The sequence below is a fragment of the Nicotiana tabacum genome, chromosome 10 (genome assembly GCF_000715075.1).
Source record: "Nicotiana tabacum cultivar K326 chromosome 10, ASM71507v2, whole genome shotgun sequence".
Taxonomy (NCBI): domain Eukaryota; kingdom Viridiplantae; phylum Streptophyta; class Magnoliopsida; order Solanales; family Solanaceae; genus Nicotiana; species Nicotiana tabacum.
Window position 1 is genome coordinate 64,858,472 of NC_134089.1, and position 18,738 is coordinate 64,877,209.

Here is an 18,738-nt window from a genome sequence, read left to right on the forward strand (position 1 = left end):
CCTATATCTAAAGGGATTGGAGCCCTAATGTTGGCAAAAGGTGACTAGGGAATGGAGGCCCTATGTCAAAAATCTAAACTAAGGGATTGGAGCCCTAATGTTGGTAAAAAGGCTACTAGGGAATGGAGTTCTTATGTCTAAAATCTTATCTCAAGGATTGGAGCTCTAATGTTAGTAAAAAGGCGACTAGGGAATGTAGGCCCTATGTCTAAAAATTTCAACTCATAGATTGGAGCCCTAATGTTGGTAAAGAAAAGGCGACTAGGGAATGGAGGCCCTATGTCTAAAAATCTCAACTCAGGGATTAGAGCCCTAATTTTGACAAACGGAGACTAGGGAATGGAGGCCTTATGTCTAAAATCTCAACTCGGGGATTGGAGCCCTAATGTTGGCAAAAGGCGACTAGAGAATAGAGGCCTTATGTCTAATATCTCAACTAAGGGATTGGATCCCTAATTTTGGTAAAAAGGCTACTTGGGAATTGAGGCCCTATGTCTAAAATCTCAACTCAAGGATTGGAGCCCTAATGTTGGTAAAAAGGCGACTAGGGAATGGAGGCCCTATGTCTAAAAATCTCAACTCAGGGATTGGAGCCATAATGTTGATAAAGAAAAGGCGACTAGAGAATGGAGGCCCTATGTCTGAAAATCTCAACTCAGGGATTGGAGCCCTAATATTGGCAAAAGGCGACTAGGTAATGGAGGCCTTATTTCTAAAATCTCAACTCGGGGATTGGAGCCCTAATGTTAGCAAAAGGCGACTAGAAAATGGAGGCCCTATGTCTAAAATCTCAACTAAGAGATTGAAGCCCTAATGTTGGTAAAAAGGCGACTAGTGAATGGATGCCTTATGTCTAAAATCTCAACTCAAGGATTGGATCTCTAATGTTGGTAAAAAGGCGACTAGGGAAAGGAGGCCCTATGTCTAAAATCTCAACTAAGGAATTGGAGCCCTAATGTTGGTAAAAAGGCGACTAGGGAATGGAGGCCCTATATCTAAAATCTCAACTGAGGAATTGGAGCCCTAATGTTGGCAAAAGGTGACTAGGGAATGGAGGCTCTATGTCTAAAATCTCAGCTCAGGGATTGGAGCCCTAATGTTAGAAAAAGGTGACTAGGGAATGGAGGCTCTATGTCTGAAAATCTCAACTTAGGGATTAGGGCCCTAATGTTGGCAATAGGCGACTAGGGAATGGAGGACTTATGTCTAAAAATCTTAATTCAGTGATTGGAGCCCTAATGTTGGTAAAAAGGCGACTAGGTAATGGATACCCTATATCTAAAATCTCAACTCGGGGATTGGAGCCTTTATGTTGGCAAAGAAAAGGCAACTAGGGAATGGAGGCCCTATGTCTGAAAATCTCAACTCAGGGATTAGTGCCTTAATGTTGGCAAAAGGCGACTAGGGATTGGAGTCCTTAAGTCTAAAATCTCAACTCGGGGATTGGAGCCCTAATGTTGGCAAAAGGTGACTAGGGAATGGAGGCCCTATGTCTGAAAATCTCAACTCAGGGATTGGAGCCCTAATGTTGGCAAAAGGCGACTAGGGAATGGATGCCCTATGTCTAAAATCTCAACTTAGGGATTAGAGCCCTAATGTTGGGAAAATGACGACTAGGGAATGGAGGCCCTATATCTAAAATCTCAAATCAGGGATTGGATCCCTAGTGTTGGTAAACAGGCGACTAGGGAATGGAGGCCTTATGTCTAAAATCTCAACTCAGGAATTGGAGCCCTAATGTTGGCAAAATGTGACTAGAGAATGGAGGACCTATGTCTGAAAATCTCAACTCAGGGATTGGGGCCTTAATGTTGGTCAAAAGGCTACTTGGGAATTGAGGCCCTATGTCTAAAATCTCAACTCAAGGATTGGAGCCCTAATGTTGGTAAAAAGGCGACTAGGGAATGGAGGCCCTATGTCTAAAAATCTCAACTCAGGGATTGGAGCCATAATGTTGATAAAGAAAAGGCGACTAGAGAATGGAGGCCCTATGTCTGAAAATCTCAAATCAGGGATTAGAGCCCTAATGTTGGCAAAAGGCGACTAGGGAATGGAGACCTTATGTCTAAAATCTCAACTCGGGGATTGGAGCCCTAATGTTGGCAAAAGGCGACTAGAAAATGGAGGCCCTATGTCTAAAATCTCAACTAAGGGATTGGAGCCCTAATGTTGGTAAAAAGGCGACTAGGGAATGGAGGCCCTATGTATAAAATGTCAACTCAAGGATTGGTGCTCTAATGTTGGTAAAAAGGTGACTAGGGAATGGAGGCCCTATATCTAAAATCTCAACTCAGGGATTGGAGCCCTAATGTTGGTAAAGAAAAGGCGACTAGGGAATGGAGGCCCTATGTCTAAAAATCTCAACTCAGGGATTGGAGCCCTAATGTTGGTAAAGAAAAGGCGACTAGGGAATGGAGGCCCTATATCTAAAATCTCAACTCAGGGATTGGAGCCCTAATGTTGGCAAAAGGTGACTAGGGAATGGAGGCCCTATGTCTAAAATCTCAACTCAAGGATTGGAGCCCTAATGTTGGTAAAAAGGCAACTAGGGAATGGAGGCCCTATGTCTAAAAATCTCAACTCAGGGATTGGAGCCCTAATGTTGGTAAAGAAAAGGCAACTAGGGAATGGAGGCCCTATATCTCAAAATCTCAACTCAGGGATTGGAGCCCTAATGTTGGTAAAAAGGTGACTAGGGAATGGAGGCCCTATATCTAAAATCTCAATTTAGGGATTGGAGCCCTAATGTTGGCAAAAGCTGACTAGAGAATTGTGGCCCTATGTCAAAAATCTCAACTAAGGGATTGGAGCCCTAATGTTGGTAAAATGGCGACTAGGGAATGGAGTCCCTATGTCTAAAATCTTAACTCAAGGATTGGAGCCCTAATGTTGGTAAAAAGGCGAATAGGGAATGGAGGCCCTATGTCTAAAAATCTCAACTCAGGGATTAGAGCCTTAATGTTGGCAAAAGGCGACTAGGGAATGGAGGCCTTATGTCTAAAATCTCAACTCGGGGATTGGAGCACTAATGTTGGCAAAAGGCGACTAGAGAATGGAAGCCCTATGTCTAAAATCTCAACTAAGGGATTGGAGGCCCTATGTCTAAAAATCTGAACTTAGGGATTGGAGCCCTAATGTTGGTAAAAAGGCGACTAGGGAATGGAGGCCCTATATCTAAAATCTCAATTTAGGGATTGGAGCCCTAATATTGGCAAAAGCTGACTAGAGAATTGTGGCCCTATGTCAAAAATCTCAACTCAGGGATTGGAGCCCTAATGTTGGTAAAAAGGCGACTAGGGAATGAAGTCCCTATGTCTAAAATCTTAACTCAAGGATTGGAGCCCTAATGTTGGTAAAAAGGCGAATAGGGAATGGAGTCCCTATGTCTAAAAATCTCAACTCAGGGATTAGAGCCCTAATGTTGGCAAAAGGCGACTAGGGAATGGAGTCCTTAAGTCTAAAATCTCAACTCGGGGATTGGAGCCCTAATGTTGGCAAAAGGCAACTAGGGAATGGAGGCCCTATGTCTATAAATCTGAACTCAAGGATTGGAGCCCTAATGTTGGTAAAGAAAAGGCGACTAGGGAATGGAGGCCCTATATCTAAAAATCTCAACTCAGGGATTGGAGCCCTAATGTTGGTAAAAAGGCGACTAGGGAATGGAGGCCCTATATCTAAAATCTCAATTTAGGGATTGGAGCCCTAATGTTGGCAAAAGCTGACTAGAGAATTATGGCCCTATGTCAAAAATCTCAACTAAGGGATTGGAGCCCTAATGTTGGTAAAAAGGCGACTAGGGATTGGATTCCCTATGTCTAAAATCTTAACTCAAGGATTGGAGCCCTAATGTTGGTAAAAAGGCGAATAGGGAATGGAGGCCCTATGTCTAAAAATCTCAACTCAGGGATTAGAGCCCTAATGTTGGCAAACGACGACTAGGGAATGGAGGCCTTATGTCTAAAATCTCAACTCGGGGATTGGAGCCCTAATGTTGGCAAAAGGCGACTAGAGAATGGAAGCCCTATGTCTAAAATCTCAACTAAGGGATTGGAGCCCTAATGTTGGTAAAACGACGACTAGGGAATGGAGGCCCTATGTCTAAAATCTCAACTCAAGGATTGGAGCCCTAATGTTGGTAAAAAGGCGACTAGGGAATGGAGGCCCTATGTCTAAAAATCTCAACTCATGGATTAGAGCCCTAATGTTGGTAAAAAGGCAACTAGGGAATGGGGGCCTATGTCTCAAAAACTCAACTCAGGGATTGAAGCCCTAATGTTGGTAAATAAAAGGTGACTAGGGAATGGAGGCCCTATGTCTTAAAATCTCAACTCAATGATTTGAGCCCTAATGTTGGCAAAAGGCGACTAGGGAATAGAGGCGCAATGTCTGAAAATCTCAACTCAGGGATTAGGGCCCTAATGTTGGGAAAAGGTGACTAGGGAATGGAAGCTCTATGTCTGAAAATCTCAACCCAGGGATTGTAGCCCTAATGTTGGATAAAGGTGACTAGAGAATGGAGGCCCTATGTCTAAAATCTCAACTCAGGGATTAGAGCCCTAATGTAGGTAAAATGCGACTAGGGAATGGAGGCCCTATATCTAAAATCTCAACTCAGGGATTGGAGCCCTAGTGTTGGTAAACAGGCGACTAGGGAACGGAGACCCTATGTCTAAAATCTCAACTCAGGAATTGGAAGCCCTAATGTTGGCAAAAGTTGACTAGGGAATGGAGGCCCTATGTCTAAAATCTCAGCTCAGGGATTGGAGCCCTAATGTTGGCAAAAGGTGACTAGGGAATGGATGCCCTATGTCTGAAAATCTCAACTTAGGGATTGGGGCCCTAATGTTGGCAAAAGGTGAATAGGGAATGGAGACCTTATGTCTAAAATCTCAACTCAGAGATTAGAGCCCTAATGTTAGCAAAAGGAGACTAGGGAATTGAGGCCTAATGTCTAAAATCTCAACTCGGGGATTGGAGCCCTAATGTTGGCAAAAGGCGACTAGAGAATGGAGGCCCTATGTTTAAAGTATCAACTAAGGGATTGGAGCTCTAATGTTGTCAAAAGGCGACTAGGGAATGGAGGCCCTATGTCTGAAAATCTCAACTCAGGGATTGGAGCCCTAATGTTGGCAAAAGGCGACTAGGGAATGGATGCCCTATGTCTAAAATCTCAACTCAGGGATTGAAGCCCTAATGTTTAGGAAAAAGGCGACAAGGGAATGGAGGCCCTATATCTAAAATCTAAACTAAGGGATTGGAGCCCTAGTGTTGGTAAATAGGCGACTAGGAAATGGAGGCCCTATGTCTAAAATCTCAACTCAGGAATTGGAGCCCTAATGTTGGCAAAATGTGACTAGGGAATGGAGGCCCTATGTCTGAAAATATCAACTGAGGGATTGAGGCCTTAATGTTGGCAAAAGGCGACTAGGGAATGGAGGCCCTATTTCTAAAATCTCAACTCCGGGATTGGAGCCCTAATGTAGGTAAAAAGGCAACTAGGGAATGGAGGCCCTTTGTCTAAAATCTCAACTCAGGGATTGGATCCCTAATGTTGGTAAAGAAAAGACGACTAGGGAATGGAGGTCTTATGTCTAAAATCCCAACTCAGGAATCGGAGCCCTAATGTTGGCAAAAGTTGACTAGGGAATGGAGGCCCTATGTCTAAGATCTCAGCTCAGGGATTGGAGCCCTAATGTTGGCAAAAGGTGACTAGGGAATGGAGGCCCTATGTCTGAAAATCTCAACTTAGGGATTGGGGCCCTAATGTTGGCAAAAGGTGAATAGGGAATGGAGACCTTATGTCTAAAAATCTTAACTCAGTGATTGGAGCCCTAATGTTGGTAAAAAGGCGACTAGGGAATGGAGGCCCTATATATAAAATCTCAACTCGAGGATTTGAGCCCTAATGTTGGCAAAGAAAAGGCAACTAGGGAATGGAGGTCCTATGTCTGAATATTTCAACTCAGGGATTAGAGCCCTAATGTTGGCAAAAGGCGACTAGGAAGTGGAGGCCTTATGTCGAAAATCTCAACTCGGGGATTAGAGCCCTAATGTTGGCAAAAGGCGACTAGGGAATTGAGGCCTTATGTCTAAAATCTCAACTTGGAGATTGGAGCCCTAATGTTGGCAAAAGGCGACTAGAGAATGGAGGCCCTATGTCTAAAGTTTCAACTAAGGGATTGGAGCTCTAATGTTGGCAAAAGGCGACTAGGGAATGGAGGCCCTATGTCTGAAAATCTCAACTGAGGGATTGGGGCCTTAATGTTGGCAAAAGGCGACTAGGGAATGGAGGCCCTATTTCTAAAATCTCAACTCAGGAATTGGAGCCCTAATGTTGGTAAAGAAAAGAAGACTAGGGAATGGCGGTCTTATGTCTAAAATCTCAACTCAGGAATTGGAGCCCTAATGTTGGCAAAAGTTGAGTAGGGAATGGAGGCCCTATGTCTAAAATCTCAACTCAGGGATTGGAGCCCTAATGTTGGCAAAAGGTGACTAGGGAATGGAGGCCCTATGTCTGAAAATCTCAACTTAGGGATTTGGGCCCTAATGTTGGCAAAAGGTGAATAGGGAATGGAGACCTTATATCTAAAAATCTTAACTCAGGGATTGGAGCCCTAATGTTGGTAAAGAAAAGACGATTAGGGAATGGAGGTCTTATGTCTAAAATCTCAACTCAGGAATTAGAGCCCTAATGTTGGCAAAAGTTGACTAGGGAATGGAGGCCCTATGTCTAAAATCTCAGCTCAGGGATTGGAGCCCTAATGCTGGCAAAAGGTGACTAGGTATTGGAGGCCCTATGTCTGAAAATCTCAACTTAGGGATTGAGGCCCTAATGTTGGCAAAAGGTGAATAAGGAATGGAGACCTTATGTCTAAAAATCTTAACTCAGTGATTGGAGCCCTAATGTTGGTAAAAAGGCGACTAGGGAATCGAGTCCCTATATCTAAAATCTCAACTCGGGGATTGGAGCCCTAATTTTGGCAAAGAAAAGGCGACTAGGGAATGGAGGTCCTATGTCTGAAAATTTCAACTCAGGGATTAGAGCCCTAATGTTGGCAAAAGGCGACTAGGGAATGGAGGCCTTATGTCTAAAATCTCAACTCGGGGATTAGAGCCCTAATGTTGGCAAAAGGAGACTAGGGAATTGAGGCCTTATGTCTAAAATCTCAACTCGGGGATTGGAGCCCTAATGTTGGCAAAAGGCGACTAGAGAATGGATGCCCTATGTCTAAATTCTCAACTCAGGGATTGTAGCCCTAATGTTGGTAAAAAGGAGATTAGGGAATGTAGGCCCTATGTCTAAAATCTCAACTCAGGTATTAGAGCCCTAATGTTGGCAAAATGTGACTAGGGAATGGAGGCCCTATGTCTGAAAATCTCAACTTAGGGATTGGGGCCTTAATGTTGGCAAAAGGCGACTAGGGAATGGAGGCCCTTTGTCTAAAATCTCAACTCAGGGATTGAAGCCCTAATGTTGGGAAAAAGGCGACTAGGGAATGGAGGCCCTATGTATAAAAATATCAACTCGGGGATTGGATCTCTAATGTTGGTAAAAAAGGCGACTAGGGAATGGAGGCCCTTTGTCTAAAGTCTCAACTAAGGGATTGGAGCCCTAATGTTGGCAAAAGGCGACTAAGGAATGGATGCCCTATGTCTAAAATCTCAAATCAGGGATTGGAGCCCTAATGTTGGGAAAAAGGCGACTAGGGAATGGAGGCCCTATATCTAAAATCTAAACTAAGGGATTAGAGCCCTAGTGTTGGTAAACAGGCGACTAGGAAATGGAGGCCCTATGTCTAAAATCTCAACTCAGGAATTGGAGCCCTAATGTTGGCAAAATGTGATTCGGGAATGGAGGCCCTATGTCTGAAAATCTCAACTGAGGGATTGAGGCCTTAGTGTTGACAAAAGGCGACTAGGGAATGGAGGCCCTATTTCTAAAATCTCAACTCAGGGATTGGAGCCCTAATGTTGGTAAAAAGGCGACTAGGGAATGGAGGCCCTTTGTCTAAAATCTCAACTCAGGGATTGGATCCCTAATGTTGGTAAAGAAAAGACGACTAGGGAATGGAGGTCTTATGTCTAAAATCTCAACTCAGGAATCGGAGCCCTAATGTTGGCAAAAGTTGACTAGGGAATGGAGGCCCTATGTCTAAAATCTCAGCTCAGGGATTGGAGCCCTAAAGTTGGCAAAAGGTGACTAGGGAATGGAAGCCCTGTGTCTGAAAATCTCAACTTAGGGATTGGGGCCCTAATGTTGGAAAAAGGTGAATAGGGAATGGAGACCTTATGTCTAAAAATCTTAACTCAGTGATTGGAGCCCTATTGCTGGTAAAAAGGCGACTAGGAAATGGAGGCCCTATATATAAAATCTCAACTCGAGGATTGGAGCCCTAATGTTGGCAAAGAAAAGGCGACTAGGGAATGGAGGTCCTATGTCTGAAAATTTCAACTCAGGGATTAGAGCCCTAATGTTGGCAAAAGGGGACTAGGAAATGGAGGCCTTATGTCTAAAATCTCAACTCGGGGATTAGAGCCCTAATGTTGGCAAAAGGCGACTAGGGAATTGAGGCCTTATGTCTAAAATCTCAACTCGGGGATTGGAGCCCTAATGTTGGCAAAAGGCGACTAGAGAATGGAGGCCCCATGTCTAAAGTTTCAACTAAGGGATTGGAGCTCTAATCTTGGCAAAAGGCAACTAGGGAATGGACGCCCTATGTCTGAAAATCTCAACTCAGGGATTGGAGCCCTAATGTTGGCAAAAGGCGACTAGGGAATGGATGCCCTATGTCTAAAATCTCAACTCAGGGATTGGAGCCCTAATGTTGGGAAAAAGGCGACTAGGGAATGGAGGCCCTATATCTAAAATCTCAACTAAGGGATTGGAGCCCTAGTGTTGGTAAACAGGCGACTAGGAAATGGAGGCCCTATGTCTAAAATCTCAACTCAGGAATTGGAGCCCCAATGTTGGCAAAATGTGACTAGGGAATGGAGGCCCTATGTCTGAAAATCTCAACTGAGGGAATGGGGCCTTAATGTTGGCAAAAGGCGACGAGGGAATGGAGGCCCTATTTCTAATATCTCAACTCAGGGATTGGAGCCCTAATGTTGGTAAAGAAAAGACAACTAGGGAATGGCGGTCTTATGTCTAAAATCTCAACTGAGGAATTGGAGCCCTAATGTTGGCAAAAGTTGACTAGGGAATGGGGCCCTATGTCTAAAATCTCAGCTCAGGGATTGGAGCCCTAATGTTGGAAAAAGGTGACTAGGGAATGGAGGCCCTATGTCGTAAAATCTCAACTTAGGGATTGGGGCCCTAATGTTGGCAAAAGGTGAATAGGGAAAGGAGACCTTATGTCTAAAAATCTTAACTCAGTGATTGGAGCCCTAATGTTGGTAAAAAGGCGACTAGGGAATGGAGGCCCTATATCTAAAATCTCAACTCGAGGATTGGAGCCCCAATGCTGGCAAAGAAAAGGCGACTAGGGAATGGATGTCCTATGTCTGAAAATTTCAACTCAGGGATTAGAGCCCTAATGTTGGCAAAAGGCGACTAGGGAATTGAGACCTTTTGTCTAAAATCTCAACTCGGGGATTGGAGACCTAATGTTGGCAAAAGGCGACTAGAGAATGGAGGCCCTATGTCTAAAGTCTCAACTAAGGGATTGGAGCCCTAATGTTGGCAAAAGGCGACTAGGGAATGGATGCCTATGTCTAAAATCTCAACTCAGGGATTGGAGCCCTAATGTTGGGAAAAAGGCGACTAGGGAATGGAGGCCCTATGTCTAAAAATCTCAACTCAGGGATTGGAGCCCTAATGTTAGTAAAAAGGCGACTAGGGAATGGAGGCCCTTTGTCTAAAATCTCAACTCAGGGATTGGAGCCCTAATGTTGGCAAAGAAAAGACGACTAAGGAATGGAGGTCTTATGTCTAAAATCTCAACACAGGAATTGGAGCCCTAATGTTGGCAAAAGTTGACTAGGGAATGGAGGCCCTATGTCTAAAATCTCAGCTCAGGGATTGGAGCCCTAATGTTGGCAAAAGGTGACTAGGGAATGGAGGCCCTATGTCTGAAAATCTCAACTTAGGGATTGAGGCCCTAATGTTGGCAAAAGGTGAATAGGGAATGGAGACCTTATGTCTAAAAATCTTAACTCAGTGATTGGAGCCCTAATGTTGGTAAAAAGGCGACTAGGGAATGGAGTCCCTATATCTAAATTCTCAACTCAGGAATTGGAGCCCTAATATTGGAAAACGTTGACTAGGGAATGGAGGCCCTATGTCTAAAATCTCAGCTCAGGGATTGGAGCCCTAATGTTGGCAAAAGGTGACTAGGGAATGGAGGCCCTATGTCTGAAAATCTCAACTTAGGGATTGAGGCCCTAATGTTGGCAAAAGGTGAATAGGGAATGGAGACCTTATGTCTAAAAATCTTAACTGGAGCCTTAATGTTGGTAAAAAGGCGACTAGGGAATGGAGTCCCTATATCTAAAATCTCAACTCGGGGATTGGAGCCCTAATTTTGGCAAAGAAAAGGCGACTAGGGAATGGAGGTCCTATGTCTGAAAATTTCAACTCAGGGATTAGAGCCCTAATGTGGGCAAAAGACGACTAAGGAATGGAGCCCTTATGTCTAAAATCTCAACTCGGGGATTAGAGCCCTAATGTTGGCAAAAGGCGACTAGGGAATTGAGGCCTTATGTCTAAAATCTCAACTCGGGGATTGGAGCCCTAATGTTGGCAAAAGGCGACTAGAGAATGGATGCCCTATGTCTAAAATCTCAACTCAGGGATTGGAGCCCTAATGTTGGGAAAAAGGCGACTAGGGAATAAAGGCCCTATATCTAAAATCTCAACTAAGGGATTGGAGCCCTAGTGTTGGTAAACAGGCGACTAGGAAATGGAGGCCCTATGTCTAAAATCTCAACTCAGGAATTGGAGCCCTAATATTGACAAAAGGTGACTAGGGAATGGAGGCCCTATGTCTAAAATCTCAACTCAAGGATTGTAGCCCTAATGTTGGTAAAAAGGAGATTAGGGAATGTAGGCCCTATGTCAAAAATCTCAACTCAGGGATTAGAGCCCTAATGTTGGCAAAATGTGACTAGGGAATGGAGGCCCTATGTCTGAAAATCTCAACTTAGGGATTGGGACCTTAATGTTGGCAAAAGGCGACTAGGGAATGGAGGCCCTTTGTCTAAAATCTCAACTCAGGGATTGAAGCCCTAATGTTGGGAAAAAGGCGACTAGGGAATGGAGGCCCTATGTATAAAAATATCAACTCGGGGATTGGATCTCTAATGTTGGTAAAAAAGGCGACTAGGGAATGGAGGACCTTTGTCTAAAGTCTCAACTAAGGGATTGGAGCCCTAATGTTGGCAAAAGGCGACTAAGGAATGGATGCCCTATGTCTAAAATCTCAACTCATGAATTGGAGCCCTAATGTTGGTAAAAAGGCGACTAGGGAATGGAGGCCCTTTGTCTAAAATCTCAACTCAGGGATTGGAGCCCTAATGTTGGCAAAATGTGATTAGGGAATGGAGGCCCTATGTCTGAAAATCTCAACTGAGGGATTGAGGCCTTAATGTTGGCAAAAGGCAACTAGGGAATGGTGGCCCTATTTCTAAAATCTCAACTCAGGGATTGGAGCCCTAATGTTGGTAAAAAGGCGACTAGGGAATGGAGGCCCTTTGTCTAAAATCTCAACTCAGGGATTGGATCCCTAATGTTGGTAAAGAAAACACGACTAGGGAATGGACGTCTTATGTCTAAAATCTCAACTCAGGAATCGGAGCCCTAATGTTGGCAAAAGTTGACTAGGGAATGGAGGCCCTATGTCTAAAATCTCAACTCAGGGATTGGAGCCCTAATGTTGGCAAAAGGTGACTAGGGAATGGAGGCCCTATGTCTAAAGTCTCAACTAAGGGATTGGAGCCCTAATGATGGCAAAAGGCGACTAGGGAATGGATGCCTATGTCTAAAATCTCAACTCAGGGATTGGAGCCCTAATGTTGGGAAAAAGGCGACTAGGGAATGGAGGCCCTTTGTCTAAAATCTCAACTCAGGGATTGGAGCCCTAATGTTGGTAAAGAAAAGACGACTAGGGAATGGAGGTCTTATGTCTAAAATCTCAACTCAGAATTGGAGCCCTAATGTTGGCAAAAGTTGACTAGGGAATGGAGGCCCTATGTCTAAAATCTCAGCTCAGGGATTGGAGCCCTAATGTTGGCAAAAGGTGACTAGGGAATGGAGGCCCTATGTCTGAAAATCTCAACTTATGGATTGAGGCCCTAATGTTGGCAAAAGGTGAATAGGGAATGGAGACCTTATGTCTAAAAATCATAACTCAGTGTCTAAAAAGGCGACTAGGGAATGGAGTCCCTATATCTAAAATCTCAACTCGGGGAATGGAGCCCTAATTTTGGCAAAGAAAAGGCGACTAGGGAATGGAGGTCCTATGTTTGAAAATTTCAACTCAGGATTAGAGCCCTAATGTTGCCAAAAGGCGACTAGGGAATGGAGGCCTTATGTCTAAAATCTCAACTCGGGGATTAGAGCCCTAATGTTGGCAAAAGGCGACTAGGGAATTTAGGCCTTATGTCTAAAATCTCAACTCGGGGATTGAAGCCCTAATGTTGGCAAAAGGCGACTAGAGAATGGATGCCCTATGTCTAAAATCTCAACTCAGGGATTGGAGCCCTAATGTTGGGAAAAAGGCGACTAGTGAATAGAGGCCCTATATCTAAAATCTCAACTAAGGGATTGGAGACCTAGTGTTGGTAAACAGGCGACTAGGAAATGGAGGCCCTATGTCTAAAATCTCAACTCAGGGATTGTAGCCCTATTGTTGGTAAAAAGGCGACTAGGGAATGTAGGCCCTATGTCTAAAATCTCAACTCAGGGATTAGAGCCCTAATGTAGGTATAATGCGACTAGGGAATGGAGGCCCTATATCTAAAATCTCAACTCAGGGATTGGAGCCCTAGTGTTGGTAAACAGGCGACTAGGGAACGGAAACCCTATGTCTAAAATCTTAACTCAGGAATTGGAGCCCTAATGTTGGCAAAAGTTGACTAGGGAATGGAGGCCCTATGTCCAAAATCTCAGCTCAGGGATTGGAGCCCTAATGTTGGCAAAAGGTGACTAGGGAATGGAGGCCCTATGTCTGAAAATCTCAACTTAGGGATTGGGGCCCTAATGTTGGTAAAAGGTGAATAGGGAATGAAGACCTTATGTCTAAAAATCATAACTCAGTGATTGGAGCCCTATTGTTGGTAAAAAGGCGACTAGGGAATGGAGGCGCTAAATCTAAAATCTCAACTCGGGGATTGGAGCCCTAATTTTGGCAAAGAAAAGGCGACTAAGGAATGGAGGTCCTATGTCTGAAAATTTCAACTCAGGGATTAGAGCCCTAATGTTGGCAAAAGGCGACTAGGGAATGGAGGCCTTATGTCTAAAATCTCAACTCGGGGATTAGAGCCCTAATGTTGGCAAAAGGCGACTAGGGAATTGAGGCCTTATGTCTAAAATCTCAACTCGGGGATTGGAGCCCTAATGTTGGCAAAAGGCGACTAGGGAATGGATGCCCTATATCTAAAATCTCAACTCAGGGATTGGAGCCCTAATGTTGGGAAAAAGGCGACTAGGGAATGGAGGCCCTATATCTAAAATCTCAACTAAGGGATTGGAGCCCTAGTGTTGGTAAACAGGCGACTAGGAAATGGAGGCCCTATGTCTAAAATCTCAACTAAGGAATTGGAGCCCTAATGTTGGCAAAATGTGACTAGGGAATGGAGGCCCTATGTCTGAAAATCTCAACTGAGGGATTGGGGCCTTAATATTGGCAAAAGGCGACTAGGGAATGGAGAACCTATTTCTAAAAAATCTCCACTCAGGGATTGGAGCCCTAATGTTGGTAAAAAGGCGACTAGGGAATGGAGGCCCTTTGTCTAAAATCTCAACTTAGGGATTGGAGCCCTAATGTTGGTAAAGAAAAGACGACTAGGGAATGGAGGTCTTATGTCTAAAATCTCAACTCAGGGATCGGAGCCCTAATGTTGGTAAAAAGGCGACTAGGGAATGGAGGCCCTATGACTAAAATCTCAACTCAGGAATTGGAGCCCTAATGTTGGCAAAATGTGACTAGGGAATAGAGGCCCTATGTCTGAAAATCTCAACTCAGGGATTGGAGCCCTAATGGTGGTAAAGAAAAGACGACTAGAGAATGGAGGTCTTATGTCTAAAATCTCAACTCAGGGATTGAAGCCCTAATGTTGGTAAAAAGGCAACTACAAAAAGGAGGCCCTATGTATAAAATCTCAAGTCAGGAATTGGAGCCCTAATGTTGGCAAAATGTGACTAGGGAATGGAGGCCCTATGTCTAAAATCTCAGCTCAGGGATTGGAGCCCTAATGTTGGCAAAAGGTGACTAGGGAATGGAGGCCCTATGTCTGAAAATCTCAACTTAGGGATTGAGGCCCTAATGTTGGCAAAAGGTGAATAGGGAATGGAGACCTTATGTCTAAAAATCTTAACTCAGTGATTGGAGCCCTAATGTTGGTAAAAAGGCGACTAGGGAATGGAGTCCCTATATCTAAATTCTCAACTCAGGAATTGGAGCCCTAATATTGGAAAACGTTGACTAGGGAATGGAGGCCCTATGTCTAAAATCTCAGCTCAGGGATTGGAGCCCTAATGTTGGCAAAAGGTGACTAGGGAATGGAGGCCCTATGTCTGAAAATCTCAACTTAGGGATTGAGGCCCTAATGTTGGCAAAAGGTGAATAGGGAATGGAGACCTTATGTCTAAAAATCTTAACTGGAGCCTTAATGTTGGTAAAAAGGCGACTAGGGAATGGAGTCCCTATATCTAAAATCTCAACTCGGGGATTGGAGCCCTAATTTTGGCAAAGAAAAGGCGACTAGGGAATGGAGGTCCTATGTCTGAAAATTTCAACTCAGGGATTAGAGCCCTAATGTGGGCAAAAGACGACTAAGGAATGGAGCCCTTATGTCTAAAATCTCAACTCGGGGATTAGAGCCCTAATGTTGGCAAAAGGCGACTAGGGAATTGAGGCCTTATGTCTAAAATCTCAACTCGGGGATTGGAGCCCTAATGTTGGCAAAAGGCGACTAGAGAATGGATGCCCTATGTCTAAAATCTCAACTCAGGGATTGGAGCCCTAATGTTGGGAAAAAGGCGACTAGGGAATAAAGGCCCTATATCTAAAATCTCAACTAAGGGATTGGAGCCCTAGTGTTGGTAAACAGGCGACTAGGAAATGGAGGCCCTATGTCTAAAATCTCAACTCAGGAATTGGAGCCCTAATATTGACAAAAGGTGACTAGGGAATGGAGGCCCTATGTCTAAAATCTCAACTCAAGGATTGTAGCCCTAATGTTGGTAAAAAGGAGATTAGGGAATGTAGGCCCTATGTCAAAAATCTCAACTCAGGGATTAGAGCCCTAATGTTGGCAAAATGTGACTAGGGAATGGAGGCCCTATGTCTGAAAATCTCAACTTAGGGATTGGGACCTTAATGTTGGCAAAAGGCGACTAGGGAATGGAGGCCCTTTGTCTAAAATCTCAACTCAGGGATTGAAGCCCTAATGTTGGGAAAAAGGCGACTAGGGAATGGAGGCCCTATGTATAAAAATATCAACTCGGGGATTGGATCTCTAATGTTGGTAAAAAAGGCGACTAGGGAATGGAGGACCTTTGTCTAAAGTCTCAACTAAGGGATTGGAGCCCTAATGTTGGCAAAAGGCGACTAAGGAATGGATGCCCTATGTCTAAAATCTCAACTCATGAATTGGAGCCCTAATGTTGGTAAAAAGGCGACTAGGGAATGGAGGCCCTTTGTCTAAAATCTCAACTCAGGGATTGGAGCCCTAATGTTGGCAAAATGTGATTAGGGAATGGAGGCCCTATGTCTGAAAATCTCAACTGAGGGATTGAGGCCTTAATGTTGGCAAAAGGCAACTAGGGAATGGTGGCCCTATTTCTAAAATCTCAACTCAGGGATTGGAGCCCTAATGTTGGTAAAAAGGCGACTAGGGAATGGAGGCCCTTTGTCTAAAATCTCAACTCAGGGATTGGATCCCTAATGTTGGTAAAGAAAACACGACTAGGGAATGGACGTCTTATGTCTAAAATCTCAACTCAGGAATCGGAGCCCTAATGTTGGCAAAAGTTGACTAGGGAATGGAGGCCCTATGTCTAAAATCTCAACTCAGGGATTGGAGCCCTAATGTTGGCAAAAGGTGACTAGGGAATGGAGGCCCTATGTCTAAAGTCTCAACTAAGGGATTGGAGCCCTAATGATGGCAAAAGGCGACTAGGGAATGGATGCCTATGTCTAAAATCTCAACTCAGGGATTGGAGCCCTAATGTTGGGAAAAAGGCGACTAGGGAATGGAGGCCCTTTGTCTAAAATCTCAACTCAGGGATTGGAGCCCTAATGTTGGTAAAGAAAAGACGACTAGGGAATGGAGGTCTTATGTCTAAAATCTCAACTCAGAATTGGAGCCCTAATGTTGGCAAAAGTTGACTAGGGAATGGAGGCCCTATGTCTAAAATCTCAGCTCAGGGATTGGAGCCCTAATGTTGGCAAAAGGTGACTAGGGAATGGAGGCCCTATGTCTGAAAATCTCAACTTATGGATTGAGGCCCTAATGTTGGCAAAAGGTGAATAGGGAATGGAGACCTTATGTCTAAAAATCATAACTCAGTGTCTAAAAAGGCGACTAGGGAATGGAGTCCCTATATCTAAAATCTCAACTCGGGGAATGGAGCCCTAATTTTGGCAAAGAAAAGGCGACTAGGGAATGGAGGTCCTATGTTTGAAAATTTCAACTCAGGATTAGAGCCCTAATGTTGCCAAAAGGCGACTAGGGAATGGAGGCCTTATGTCTAAAATCTCAACTCGGGGATTAGAGCCCTAATGTTGGCAAAAGGCGACTAGGGAATTTAGGCCTTATGTCTAAAATCTCAACTCGGGGATTGAAGCCCTAATGTTGGCAAAAGGCGACTAGAGAATGGATGCCCTATGTCTAAAATCTCAACTCAGGGATTGGAGCCCTAATGTTGGGAAAAAGGCGACTAGTGAATAGAGGCCCTATATCTAAAATCTCAACTAAGGGATTGGAGACCTAGTGTTGGTAAACAGGCGACTAGGAAATGGAGGCCCTATGTCTAAAATCTCAACTCAGGGATTGTAGCCCTATTGTTGGTAAAAAGGCGACTAGGGAATGTAGGCCCTATGTCTAAAATCTCAACTCAGGGATTAGAGCCCTAATGTAGGTATAATGCGACTAGGGAATGGAGGCCCTATATCTAAAATCTCAACTCAGGGATTGGAGCCCTAGTGTTGGTAAACAGGCGACTAGGGAACGGAAACCCTATGTCTAAAATCTTAACTCAGGAATTGGAGCCCTAATGTTGGCAAAAGTTGACTAGGGAATGGAGGCCCTATGTCCAAAATCTCAGCTCAGGGATTGGAGCCCTAATGTTGGCAAAAGGTGACTAGGGAATGGAGGCCCTATGTCTGAAAATCTCAACTTAGGGATTGGGGCCCTAATGTTGGTAAAAGGTGAATAGGGAATGAAGACCTTATGTCTAAAAATCATAACTCAGTGATTGGAGCCCTATTGTTGGTAAAAAGGCGACTAGGGAATGGAGGCGCTAAATCTAAAATCTCAACTCGGGGATTGGAGCCCTAATTTTGGCAAAGAAAAGGCGACTAAGGAATGGAGGTCCTATGTCTGAAAATTTCAACTCAGGGATTAGAGCCCTAATGTTGGCAAAAGGCGACTAGGGAATGGAGGCCTTATGTCTAAAATCTCAACTCGGGGATTAGAGCCCTAATGTTGGCAAAAGGCGACTAGGGAATTGAGGCCTTATGTCTAAAATCTCAACTCGGGGATTGGAGCCCTAATGTTGGCAAAAGGCGACTAGGGAATGGATGCCCTATATCTAAAATCTCAACTCAGGGATTGGAGCCCTAATGTTGGGAAAAAGGCGACTAGGGAATGGAGGCCCTATATCTAAAATCTCAACTAAGGGATTGGAGCCCTAGTGTTGGTAAACAGGCGACTAGGAAATGGAGGCCCTATGTCTAAAATCTCAACTAAGGAATTGGAGCCCTAATGTTGGCAAAATGTGACTAGGGAATGGAGGCCCTATGTCTGAAAATCTCAACTGAGGGATTGGGGCCTTAATATTGGCAAAAGGCGACTAGGGAATGGAGAACCTATTTCTAAAAAATCTCCACTCAGGGATTGGAGCCCTAATGTTGGTAAAAAGGCGACTAGGGAATGGAGGCCCTTTGTCTAAAATCTCAACTTAGGGATTGGAGCCCTAATGTTGGTAAAGAAAAGACGACTAGGGAATGGAGGTCTTATGTCTAAAATCTCAACTCAGGGATCGGAGCCCTAATGTTGGTAAAAAGGCGACTAGGGAATGGAGGCCCTATGACTAAAATCTCAACTCAGGAATTGGAGCCCTAATGTTGGCAAAATGTGACTAGGGAATAGAGGCCCTATGTCTGAAAATCTCAACTCAGGGATTGGAGCCCTAATGGTGGTAAAGAAAAGACGACTAGAGAATGGAGGTCTTATGTCTAAAATCTCAACTCAGGGATTGAAGCCCTAATGTTGGTAAAAAGGCAACTACAAAAAGGAGGCCCTATGTATAAAATCTCAAGTCAGGAATTGGAGCCCTAATGTTGGCAAAATGTG